The sequence below is a fragment of the Lates calcarifer genome, linkage group LG16_LG22 (genome assembly GCF_001640805.2).
Source record: "Lates calcarifer isolate ASB-BC8 linkage group LG16_LG22, TLL_Latcal_v3, whole genome shotgun sequence".
Taxonomy (NCBI): domain Eukaryota; kingdom Metazoa; phylum Chordata; class Actinopteri; family Centropomidae; genus Lates; species Lates calcarifer.
The window spans coordinates 4,498,072-4,509,161 of NC_066848.1; the positions used below are offsets into that span (position 1 = coordinate 4,498,072).

The window sequence follows — 11,090 nt, forward strand, 5'->3', positions numbered from 1 at the left end:
AGTAAATTAAAAAATTCATTTCTCTGAGCTTCACTCGGATGAATCTCAGACACGTCACTGAACATTGCAGCAACTTTTCCCACTGGCTGTAACAAGAGGAATGAAAATTCAATTTCTGGGGCTGAGTCAGTTTATTCATCACACCATTCCATTGTGCATCTATCAGTTCACCAATCTATTAATGTAGGCTGTCAGATCTAAGCTTAGGTCCCTCTCACCTTCAGCGTCTGAGGGCCTCAATATCTCCCATCTCTCCAGCTCTTCACGGCTCAATACTCTCTGCTCTAATATATATGACCAATCCTTTCAGAAGCCAATTCAGAAGCTAACCACCACATTCCGGACTTCTATCAGGCCCTGATAACGTGAGGTTTGACCATCTGTCAGTGCTGTGACTGTTGGCTATAAACTTCACACTCTGTCTTTTTATTCATCTGTTTTTCAGTGGAGAGATGCAGCCAGTGCCTGGGAGCCACGGGCAGAATTGGAGGTGGGAGAGAGAAATCAATTACTGCCTTTGCCTCTGCCTAAAACAAGCCATGTCGAAGACCATCTACAAAAGGAGGACAAAAGGGGCTGGTGGCCCCTCAAACTCCCAAACCTCTGGAGACAGGGCGGAGAGCATCCTGTCACGAGCTCTGACACGCAGCCATCACTGCCACCAGCACAAAATAGGCCCCTGTCACACCTCAAAATGGGATCCAGCCACTTCATGTGCAATCAGGCCTACATCAGTGATTGATGACCAAGAAGTGGAATATGAGGGAAGACAGCAGAGAAGTGGATATGGCAAAAAAGTTAAACCATTTTGAGTAGTAACCTTTACAAAGCCCATACACTTTAGGATCCTAAATACAATGGTCAATCGAAACAAATAACTCACTCTATAATAAACTATTATTATAGAGGTCTAAAAGCAATATGTTGGAATGAGAAAAATTCATATGGTCATGTGCGTGTCCATGACTTGTCTTGTGTGTTAATGATTTAATCTCTGAAACATGCACCTTGAAAATGATTATCTGTTAAAGCTGAAGCTCACATCTCTTTCTGATAACCAATAATTCTGTTACATTTCAGTGATAATGACATACAGTAAAAGTTTTCTTTGTCAGCATATACGTAAAGTTCTTTTGTATATGACATGAAAAGTCTCATGAGTGAATTTCTTGTGAGTTTTGTATCATACAGTGTCTCTCAGCTGCAGGTGAGACAGCTGAAATTAACTAAAAGCCATTAGAGAGCGAAAATAACCTCAAATCACTAATCTTTCTCACACAAAATAATCTTTCAAACTCATGAAATGACTTTGGGCTGTCACAATTTACTGAAAGACTTTTCCATATCATATTCCCACGAGCGATAATGAATGCTAAGTGAGTGAATATGAAGCCAGAAAGCAGAACTATTTCAATAATACACGAAATCCATATTGAAGAAGTGAATACACTTATTCTACAGTTCCTAGCAAGCTCTGATTGCTCCAGACTTTTTGAATGATACCTAATTCCTCCTGCCACCTTGTCTCTAAAGCCAGAATGTGCTTTGAGGGGGTGAGACTTGAGCAGAGCCATCCCTCACAATAGTTCAGCCACTGAGATATGAACTCAATAACGGACTGCTTTATTTTCTCCAGCCGTTTGGTCCAAACCAGCTGGTGAGGCCAGAGACAAAACACAGCATCTGGCAGGGGAGAATGTGGACCTCTCAGACACAGCAGTGTGCATGTGTCCGTTTGTCTGTCTTGGTATGTGCAGATGCAATAGCATGGATGTGCATGCGTAGCGTCCGCGGAGAGAGGACGTGTCACAAATCACTGCTTCCATCCCACGCACCAGGGACAGTGTGCCCATCAGTTTGGCATGATTACGGGCGTGAGAGAGGCTCTGATTGTGGGATGCTGGAGCGTGAAGCCACCGGAGAGGAACAGAGAGGGACGTGGCAGGGCCAGAGAGGAGGGATGGAAGAATGGAAGAGAAGCCCAGCTGGCGGCTGCTTCTAATTGGGCTGAGCAGGTTTCCATGGCTGACCAGACCCATATGCAGTGTGGATCTAAAGAGAGAGAGAGGGCCATAAGCAAAGTAGCGGGGCAGGCTGGGCTGTAGGGGTGGAGGAGGGGGGTCAAAGGCGGGCAGGCGGGCGAGAGGCTGGTCACACTCCAGCAGTCACAGCCTCTTTGTGACAGAGGGAAGAGAGAGCCAGCTGTCACCCCCTGACAGGAGCACACACACTCCTCCATGTATACTGACAACACAGGCTCAGTGAACACACAAAAACAGAACCATAACAAAAAAGACACTTATGAAACAACTACTCTAATCAAGGCATCCGGCTCTCACTGAGGGAGGGAATGAATGGGCCAAAAAACAAAAACCATGAAAGACAGAAAGGGACCTGATGAGAAGAACCAGGGTGTGTGAGTGTATTGCATTCTTCCCGCTGGATATTTACTGCGTGCCATTGGAAACAATTAGAAGTGATTAAAGCGGAGGTGAACTGACAAGGGGAGAGTAGATTCCCCCCCACCACTGCCCCAGCTACCCCCCACCATGCCTGTTAGATGGGGGTGTTAGTGCGTGTCGTGCTCAGGGGGCGAATCGATTCACTTCACACTCTCTGCAGCATTAATTAATGATCTGTTCTCTGTATTGTATAGTGACTGGCTGTCACGCTTTACTTTCTTTCCTAACTTCACTCCATCTTTACTTGCCTAACTCCCCCGAGTCCCCTCTTTTCCTTGTACGTCCTCTTTTCATTTTACAAACACATAACGCGACAACATGGATGCACTTAAACATAAACGCTGACACAAACAATAAATGTACCAATATGGATTATAATATTGAAACACAATATATGTTTGCATGGAACATAAATTCTTGGCGCGTCATTCATAGGCCTTTGTTTTTATTTATTCATTCCATTTACAACCGAGCAGATGTCTGGAGGGCAGACCACAATCCTGTTTATGAGAAAAGAGCGAGGGAGAGGAGAAAGGTAGGAAGTCAAACCTGATGTTCAACCCATGGCTCACTGCTGCCCCCTACTGCATTAACAGTAGTACTCTACACATAATGCACTACTCAGGTTTATCATCAAAGAAGCTTTAATGCTGCAGCAGGACAAAAAAAGTTGTATTATTAATATTTTCTTTTAGCCTAAGGTCTAAAGTTTGATCTCTCTGTGCACAAATGTGTCTACAGTTTTTGTGTGCACAAATCACACATCCAGAGAATATGCACAGTAAAAGCAGTCCTCAGACTTCTCATGAATTTATTCAGTCTACATCCTGCAGCAGTTTGACATTTTCATTGTCATTCTTTAAACATCAATAAATCTCTGAAAATTTTACACTATTACTCAAGAAGCTTAATTATATGTGAAACACCTGTACTACATTATATTCATGCACACTCAAACTGACATATCTGTGTAGGCAGGGAGGTAGAAAGATTGGAGTGACTACAGGAGTCTCCAGGGGGCTGAGAGAGACAGTAAACTAAGCCATGAGAAAAATCAGATCACCTTGAATTTGCATAAACAGCCTTCAAATGGCTGCGCAGAGGGTATAAGTGTTAGCAATCCAAGCCTGAATAACTCCCAGCCGCGGATTAGTATTGGGTTCACCCAGGTCATTTAACACTTAAGACAGTCTCCAGGGAGCCTATTCATGTTGGACAAATTGTTTTGCCTTTACGGCAGCTCTGCGCTGCACAGGGGTGTTAGTGGAGTTCTGAGGAGTAATTTGCCGCCTGTAGTGAGGGACACTTTGCACCCTGTTCCTTTCATTCAGAAAGCGGGGCCATATCAAAAATACTAAATGGCAACAGGAGCGACATCAGCACCAATTACATGGAAATAGTCCCTGTCTGGGTTAAGGTCCCAAGGATGGGCTAAAGATGTGGGAAATAATGAGCGAACACATTTCCTTATTTTTGCTTTAAGCAGAACAGGCTTTTAAAAGCATTCAGATGAAATATAGAACACGGAACTTTGTGAACCGGAAATACAAAAACTTTGCAAAGGTAGATGTAGCATGTCAAGTTATGAAGGGAGTCAGAAGGTTATCAAGAAACTCAGTGTGTGTATGTGTGCGTGTGTGTGTGAGAGAGAGAGAGAGAGAGAGAGAGAGACCTGGAGAAAATTGCTTTTGTTGGCTCAGAGTCAGTGGAGTCACTGAAGATGAGAGAGACATCCCTACAGCATCCTGCCAAGTGGGATTCACTGCGTATAAACATCCCTTCTGTTCTACATGACACAGTCACCCAAAGGACACCTGAGAGGGCAAAGAGATGCTGGACGGTCAGCAATGTGTTATTCTTATTCCTCTGCTTTTCAATGACTCCCATCACACTTCCAAAGTATTTTCTGATCTCACTTTCATCAGGTGAGCCAGCACCACTTCTGGTCCAAAGCAGTGATTATTATCCCAGCAGAAAAGCAATTGGAACAAAATGCACCGCCAACTGAATACAGTATGACTGTAAAATAGATTTGTTGCTAACTAATTATGCATTTCCCATGCAATTTATAACACAGCAATGCCTCCAGTAACACTTAACTTCTGGAGCTTGATTAATGACACCATGCTGGAAGCTGGAAGCCTAGAAATAGGAGGTGTGGAGAAGGAGCTCACATCGCCAACATCAGCAGTCTGGACCCGCTCCGTCTGTCACCGCTCTCGCCTACTTCCCATAAAAGTAAAATGCAGCAGGTTTGGAAAACAGCCTTGTCCTGTTTGTCAGAGGGCTTGTCGTAAATATCGTGTTTCTCAAGCCCCAGAGGAGAAAGCTTTGGTGATAGCACTCATCACCACCATGGCACTTCATCTGCTGGTGCCAGCCACACTTAGTGCGAAGGATTGTTTCAGATAGCGCTAATTTGTTGTGCCGCAAGGTGATAATCATTTACTTACAGCGTCAATGAGTTTGATTCTTTTTTCAGTCGTACTGCGCAAATGACCATGCTGTGTCAGCAATGCTTTGATAGGGTTGTTGATCAACAGCAATTATGAATGATTACACTAGGTTCTGGGATTTTAGACTTTGATAAGTCACTGTGTAATTCTGTTTTGGTACAAAAATTCCAAATTAATTCACCTGCTCAGTGATGGAGGACCTTGCTACAGCACAAGCCAACGATCAGCATCACAAGGCATTTTTTCAAGCTAAATGACAAAGTACTATTATTACAGTATATTGCATTTGTGATACATCACCTCTATTTTTCTTGGGTTTCTAATTAAATAGCTTACTCATCTCTACTGTGAATATATGGCTTTATTATTAGTTTCAATTACAGGCCTGTACATGCTGTGGCACAGATTTATTTATTTGTGGGTGTGTGGTTGATTTCTTAATAACCTTCATTGATTTTTTGAGAAATAAAAAAAACTTTTCCTATCTGCCTTAGTGAACCCAGCAGATGCTGCACTGGTCATATAAACAGTCCTGTGTTAACTTCATGCTTCCACCCTCAGATGGAATGCAACAATGAGAATTGAAGAAGGCTGTAATTGGTAGTGAAAAGAGGACAACTCAGCCTATTCTTATGGACAATTTACTAATCTAACTTAACAGCGCTCCACTGATTTGAGACAAGACTGAATCACCATTAACATGACAGAAGTTCAAACCCAGCTGCTACTAAAACAAGAAGTGCCAGACAAGTGTGTTCTAAGTGAACCATACAGACACGAGGTGCATATACAAGTAGCAACACCATACTTATCATTCACTAGTCCCTCAGCCTTTTTATAATGAGCTGACTTTTTAACTGGAGCCCCATAAACAGTAGTCAGGACTGAGGCTTACTGAAGGGCACACAGATACAAAATGCTAAAATTATATTTCATTTGGTTCCATCTACAAAAAGGCACATCCTACAAAACGAAGTCAAACACATTAACACTTCAAAAGCATTTTATGATTGTTGTAAACCAATACAATTCACCAAAACACTGTATGGCTCTTATTTGCAGAATATGAGGTCTTTAACTCCTTTGCAAGTTTATTTTGTGGAATATGTGGAAAGCTCGTCCGTTAAGAACTACTCATGAAAATTTGAAGTTGCATCCTTTTCTCCGACTTTTATGGGAGTCTTAAGAAAATCATGTGAAAGCACATCCACTCTGAGCAGCTCCTCATCTGTGTGACCTGCTGCACAGCACCTCTATCTCCTTTTATTAGAATGTAATCAGAAATACTTGAGGTCTCAAAGGACTGCAGTACCCTGCCAGCAGCACAAATATGAACTGGGCTGCTTTTATCAAAGAGCTAGCTTGTATGCAGCACATTCAGTTTATGAATAAAAGAGTTACACAAAGGCAGCCACTTCGGCAACTCATTAAGTTGAAAGCTAATTAGCACTCAGTGTCACTGAAACAAACAAATAAAGGCAACTAACGTACCTGGATCTGTGAGCAATTAAAAAATGATATGTTGAATTTCTTCACTAAACTAAACACTAGAATTAAGTCAGTCTCAAGTATTCCTCCTCTACTCTTTCCTTAATCACTTCCTCTTAAGCTTCTATACATTTATACATTTTATTATCTCCCTGTCAGCCCATCAGAATTCAAGAAACAATGTCTTCATATCATCAAATCAAATAAGCTCAAAACTCTCACCCCATTACCCATAGGAGCCAATCATTTATCAGTGGGCTTTTCATTAAACCAAACAGCATCATCACCATCATCTCAAGCTCACCCCACTGAAGCCAACACCCAATCACCAAAACCTGCATCAAGACCCTCTACAATCAGCACAGTTACATTAAAAAGTTGTCGAAACAAAGGCTTTAGCAACAGAGTTAAAACAATCCAGTGAGGACTGGAGCTAATCTGAAGATTAAAGGCTGAACACAAGAAGTTTGACCTCTAATAACTTTGTATCGTTTTTCATGTATGTCCAAGAATACGGCAAATTTTCTACCTCAAATTCTGGGACAAATTAAATATCTCAAATAAAATATTCATTTCTTATGTAGATACCAGAATTGTCATAGGGCTGTTAGCAATGGCAGAAAGGCAGGCCTCTTATGGAAGTGCTGGGTACAGTCACAATCAACAGATGGTGAGCACTGCCTCTTCCCCCCCAAGGCAACAGTAAAATTGAGCTTGTGAAATCTGTCACAATCCATGGTGCTAAATGTCTCACAGTTCCTGCAAATGCTAATGAAGCTCATGTGAGGTCCAAAACTGAGCAGGGGTGAGCAGGGAGAGATGGAGCCCAATTTAAAAATGACACTGTGTGACAAACTCATCCTTTCAGAGGGCAGAGAGTTTTCTCTGGCCCGCGGACAGACATTCACAAATGAGTGCTGCTCAAAGATGCCAGTGACATTAAGGTCGCCATTGTGCCTGTCTCCTTTGAGACTCACTCCCAACACGTTCCATCAGAGGCCTGGATAAAACCTGCCATTGCTGGCAAACACTAGCCTTCATTAGATGGGCTATAGTAATGAAGTTAATTGCAATGTGCTGCTTTTGAGTGAAATGAATTTAAAACAGTGGGGTTGTACATACTGGACATTTAAAAAGACCTCCACTCAGCTGGAACTGAACTTGAAAAGATGCCCTTGACATAAAGCCTTCAAAAAGAGAGTACTGATGTGACTTTGGTTTTTATCCACTAATTAACAAATTCAGAAGTCCTACTGTTTCACATCACACATACATACATTGAACTTTTTAATAATTAGCACCAGTGTTTCAGTCACTAGCTCAAAGTTTCAGATTAATGCAGAATAGCTGATTAAATCCTGTAAGTAAATACCATGTACACCAGAACTGCAGTGTGTGCACAATAATAGCCAGATGATGTAGAACAAATTATGCAAATGTTAAGAGTTCATACTTTCTCACTAACTACAGCAGAGCACACTTATGACAATTATAACCTGTGCCCCAAAACCTGCATTAGATGCAGAGTCCAATGACAACTATTGTGTGTAATCTAGTATGTGAGAGTGTGGCCATTCCTCTCCTGAGCACCTCCAACCACTAAAGGAATGGCATCTAGTGAACTGAGATGGATAAACCTAAACCCAACAATCCACCTGATATGCAAAGTACATCAGCAGGTACTCACAGTATTTATTAAAATCACAAATTAATGGACAGGAACAAATCATCTCTTCTGATGAAAGGTTATGTTGCGTGATGAACAGATAACCATTAGTACATGGGTATATAAACTTAAATTGGTAATTGGTGCAGCTGAGTGTAGCAGCAGCACAGACCATAGAACATGAGCTCAGCAGTTTAGATGTAACTGAAGCACGTGGAGAAAATGTGAATATAACAACCTATCGTGTGACAAAAGCCATGATTATTTCACCCTGTAAACACAGGAAAACAGTTTTCTCAATGGTGTCAGCAAGACAACAGTCAAACAGTCACAACCTCCAAAACCTCCAAAATCAGTGACAACCTTCAGAGGGAATACACAAAACCAGACCAGAAGCTCATAATACTCATTCATGAGTGCACATATTTAACTACTAGATACAATCAAGAGCATAAGAGCATCACAATGTACGCCAAACAGCCAACCAACCAGAAGTAAATGAGCTCTGTAATTCACAATTAATATCATTTCCAGTATTGCACATAGCCAGTGAGATAGAAACTGGCTGTCACTGTAGGCCATGACATTGCCCACAAGTAAACGTGCAGAGCAGCAAATAACACACACAACAGCACTGGCAAAATCATCAGCAGGAGCACTTCAGTTAAATTATTTATCAATGCACCGAAGTTTATGGCTGAAGCCCCTGCTAAGTGACAAAGTGTCGACCAAGAACAGGTGTGTTTAATTACATAATGAAGTTGAGCACTGTAACCAACTGAGGGTACATCTGTGTTTGTGAGACAACAGACCTCGTACTTGGCAGACATTTTGACAAGTCTAAGCAAGAAAAGCTCAGGTGTAATTAGTAACATTACTAACGACTTCTTTCCACAAATAAACTGAGCCACGACTAATGTTATTAAACATACCTGTGTTTTTCCTGCGGTGACAAGTCGGGGTCCAGTCGGCGGGTGATCTGAGGAATGGCCTCACCTGGAGCTGCTGCAGGCCGGGCGGCAAACAGACATCTCTCCTCCATAACGCTGTCCAAGAATATTGGCAGTCAGTCATTTATCAAATATCCGTTCGCAAAGAAGAGAAGCTTAAACATATTTCCAGACCCCGAAGGATGCGTTTGATAATTTGTAGCTAGCAACATATGACGTGTGAATGCAGCTGTGTTTACTGGGTTAGCTAGCTCACTACTGAACTCCACTCGAGTGAAGTTTTTTTTTCCCATGATGCTTGGTTTTCAAACTAGTTTATATTTTTACTTCAGTATTTGGTCCAAGGTTGTACAAATTGCATTTATCCACACATTGGTTTGCTTTTGCAATATAGGACAAAGTCACCACCAGCATTATAAATGTTCTGTTCTGATCTGCTGGCCTCTTTTGCAAAGACCTTGTATTAATACCAGGTTAAATTGGGAAGCCAGCCTCCAGGAAAGATTATTTCTTGGTTTAACAAGATGTTTTTTATTCTAGAGCAAAACTTCATTTGTAACCAGGAAATTGATTCTCTAAGCAAAGGAAACAAAAGGAGATGGCTTAGTTTTAAGTTTGTAAGTCCAAAAGTTATTTAATTGTGAAACACCATCAGGCCCAATTTACACCGATGCAGTAGGTAGTGGATTAGCCTCCAAAACCTCTAAAGAAAACATATGACTCAATCACTGAATTTTTGTGACTACAGGCTGCCCGAATGATCAAGATTGACATAAAAAAGATTTAGCACATCAACAGCTAAGCAATGAGAGAACTGACTGGGTCACGTTCAAATGCTTCCAAAGGAGGCGGTAAACAAATTATCCTGTTATATGCTGTCAATGACGTGCGTATTAGGGCCGGAGAACCCGGTGGGAAATCACACAGTGTAATGATTAGAGATTCAGAGCCTGCTGGTGAGTATTTATATCTGCAGTCTGAGAGTGAGCACTTCCCCTGAAACAGGCTGTGCCCAACATGAGCTTCAGTCTGTTTCAGACACAAACCAGTCAGTGAACTCAACATAAGCAGTTTTCTCATTTCAACAGAAAAATAGATTCAAAAACTAAACAGAGATTTACCTCCATTAACACTTTTTGTTGTCATTGTTGAGATATAATTTACCACTAGTACCAACTAGAACTCTCCAGCCCCCACTCCATATGAAATACCTAGAACAATCTCTGAACCTTCGAAATCACCAGTAATCAGTGTTTTATGATATTGGATGGAGAAGCCTGCTGAACCCTCTGTTTCCAAATACTGCCACAATTTATGGACTTATCTGCAGGAGGACACTTGCAGTCTCTCATTTTGCAGTTGATATTAAACTATTCATAACGTGCAAAAATATTTGCATTACATTAGCCTTGATGTAATCTGAAAAAGTGGAAATTAACCCATGGAAAATTAAATCCATAATTCTAATCTTTGTCCTGTGCACCAGACGGCTGTATTCATTTCAGTATATCAGTGTATGACTTGTCTGCCTTTTGTGTTTTATTCACAGGAAGACATGATACACAGAAGATGGCTTGAATGCCAATTAACTGTCTCAAGCAAAAAGGAGAAAAACAACCCTTTAACATCCCTGAGCTTTCATCCTGGCTTGAAACTCCCTCGCTACGAGGTGTGATGTGTTTCTTCATTCAGGGCCAAATCTCCATCCTTCATGCTGGAGCAGACAAGAGGACTGATTGCACTATATTGCCCCTGTAATTTTCCATGCCGGATGGGGTCACTCAGTCAAGAAAAGGAGCAGACAGTCTTTAGCTCCAGCACTCAAGATGTGAATGTAACTCGAGTTCTTTCTCAGATGCAGCATGATCAAAAAAAATTTCCAAAATTTAAAGCAACTCCTCCAGGAGTGGACAATGCTAACCAGCAGGGGTAAATCCATTGAGCCATAGCGCAGATAGTAACTGTGTAAAGTGGAAGTTCAGTTTGACCTCAGACACTATGATTGCATCTTTTTAGTGGGGAGTTTTGAAATAAGAGTGGAATGCAGATTCATGCAGAGTCTAGTGAG

The 11,090-nt window shown here is 41.6% G+C and overlaps 1 long non-coding RNA gene across 1 annotated transcript in view; it reads right to left on the reverse strand.

Moving 5' to 3' along the window:
* Window positions 1-9,281, reverse strand: part of LOC127143431 (uncharacterized) — a 47,974-nt gene extending 38,693 nt beyond the window's left edge. The window contains exon 1 of the long non-coding RNA XR_007814828.1: window positions 9,005-9,281. This is a non-coding gene — a long non-coding RNA (uncharacterized LOC127143431). The remainder of the gene's footprint in view (window positions 1-9,004) is intronic.
* Between the last annotated feature and the right edge of the window lie 1,809 nt (window positions 9,282-11,090).